We start from the raw sequence: 2,803 nt of genomic DNA on the forward strand, positions 1-2,803 counted from the left end.
AAAAATCTTGTATCTTGTTCTGTCTGCTGGGATACTGTATTCCTCTGTGTCCTCGTTGGCCATGATTGATAGGCAGGAACAGCACAGCCTGCCTCATAAATTATCAATGCCAAGTAGATGAGGGTGTTGAGCATTAAAATTTACGAGATATAAGGTGTCTTTGCTGTAGCGATAAGGTATTCTGCAATGGCACACACTCTTTCTCTCTTTGTCGATCTGTCTCTCTGTTTGTATGTCTGTCACTGTGTCTCTCCTTCTCTCTCTGTATCACTCTCTCTCACACATACACACACACACATACACACACACATACACACACACACACACACTCTCTCTCTCTCTCTCTCTCTCTCTCTCTCTCTCTCTCTCGACACACACACTCACAAACACAAAGTAGACTGTACACAACTTACAACATAACAGAAATCCTGAGCTAGGAGCAGACATTTGATAACAATATTATTGTTTTTATTATTTATATTATTATTATTATTAATCTTTTACTTTTTTCCACCAATGATTGAATGATGTGTGGCTTAAAAAGACCAAGGACCATCCTTTGTTTTACCATTGAGTTATCAGTTTTATTATTAATTGTTTTGAATGGATTTATTGAATTATATGTACATGAACAGAAAACGATCTTTTAAGCCGTCCATATTTTTACCGTTGAATTGGTTTTTATACAAAGATTTCCAATGTGTTAAAAATAAAGTTTAAATAAATGTATAATTCTTGTTGTTCTTGTTTGGCTGCCTATTTGTTTTATTGTTGTTTAAGGTAATTGTAGCTCAAAACTGGATTTCTATTTTACAGTGGCTACTGACTAAAGTGTCTTTAGGCCATTCCCAAAGGGGGGATGTTAATGTGTTTTTATGCACAGTAGAATTGTAAATGGGCTGATTTATCAATGTCATGCTCATACTCTGCCGGAACAACATGTAGAGGGAACTGCTGCCTTTTCTTTCCTCATCCTTACTATTGTCATTTTTCCTCTACTTCTTTTGTATGTTTGTCACTCTCTTGTGACCGGCTATTTCCGGGGTGTCTTGATAGTCGAAGCAGACTGTAGTGCTGTTGAGGCTAAAGAGGTGAGCAGAGTAAGTCTGATTCCGCATTTGGACTGCTCATAACTGTACCTGAACTGCAACAGGGAACTGCAGCTTTTTCTTTCCAAATCCTTACTATCGTCGTTTATCCTCTACTTCTTTTGTATATTTGTTACACTCTTGTGACCCGCTATTTCCGGGGTGCCTTCATAGTTGAAGAGGACTTTGAGCTGTTGAAGCTAGAGAGGTGAACTGAGTGAGTCTGATTCCCTGTAAGGACTTCTCTGTTGACATCCACACCTAGACGCTCATATGACCTTATGCAGTTGCGAGCGCCGTAATACCTCTACTAAAACAAAAAGATGCCTTATTTAGAAAAAAAATGATTATTTTTACCGTCTCCTGTAGAAGCATTATTTTTTTTAAATATATATTATTTTTTATCAACAGTCTCCACTGGAAACCTTTATTTATTTTTTTTTTATTATTATTTTTACTGTCTCCTTTAGATGCCTTTTTTAACAGGAAAAAATTATTTTTACCTACCGTATCCTCTAGATGCCTTATTTTTCAACAAAAACATGTATTTTTTACCAACCGTCTTCACTAGGCGTCTTTTTAAAAAAAAAAAAAATTTTGCCAACAGTCTCCACTAGATGCCCCATTTTTTTAAAAACAAATTTTAATTATTTGCATGAACCGTTTTTTCTAGAAGCCTTATTTTTTTTAAAGAAATTATTTTTACTAACCGTCTCCACTAGATGAATTTTTTTTTTTTTACATTTTTTACCAGCCACCTCATCTAGATGCCTTTTTTTTTTTTTTATTAAAATATTTTACCAACAGTCTCCTCTATATGCCTTATTTAAAAAAAACAATTATTTTTACCAAGGGTCTCCACAAGATTCCTAACTATTTTTTCTAATTTATTATTTTTACCTACTGTTTCTACTAGATGCCTTATTATTTTTTTTGAAAACTTATTTCTACCCACTGTCTCCGCTAGATGTCTTATTTTTTTTTAAAATTATTTTTACCTACCTTTTCCAATAGATGCCATATTTCTTAAAAACCGTTTTTTACCAAGAAGCATATAAAAAAAATAATAATAAATTTTCAATTCCCGTCTCCCCTAGATGCCTTATTTTAAAAAAAAATTTTTTACCAACCATCTCCGCTAGATGCCTGATTTAAACAAAAACAAATTATTTTAATCAAACGTCTTCCCTAGATGCCTTTTTTTTTTTTAATAAAGAATTTTTAAACTGTCTTCAGTAGATGATACAAATTATTTTTACCAACATTCTCCACTAGAGGCCTGATTTTTTAAAAATTGTTTTTACCTACCATCTCCATACCTTTTTAAAAAAAAATTATTATTTTTTCCAACAGTCTCCTCTAGATCTAGATACCTTATTTTTTAAAAAACAAATTATTTTTACCAACCGTCTTCACTAGATGCTTTATTTATTTATTTTTTTAAAAATTTACCAACCGTCTCCACTCGATGCCGTAAAAAACAAATAATTTTCACCTACCGTCTCCTCCAGATTCCTTACTTTGAAATAGTAAAATTATTTTTACAAACCGCCTCCACCCGATGCCTTAATTTTTTTTTTTTAAAGTTCACCAACCGTCTCCACTAGATGCCTTATTTTAGAATGAAAACATTATTTTTACCAACTGTTTATTTTAGATGCCTTATTTTAAAAAAAACAACTTTTACCGACCGTCTCCATCAGATGCCTTAAATA

This window comes from Aplysia californica, unplaced genomic scaffold (genome assembly GCF_000002075.1).
Source record: "Aplysia californica isolate F4 #8 unplaced genomic scaffold, AplCal3.0 scaffold00209, whole genome shotgun sequence".
Lineage (NCBI taxonomy): Eukaryota > Metazoa > Mollusca > Gastropoda > Aplysiida > Aplysiidae > Aplysia > Aplysia californica.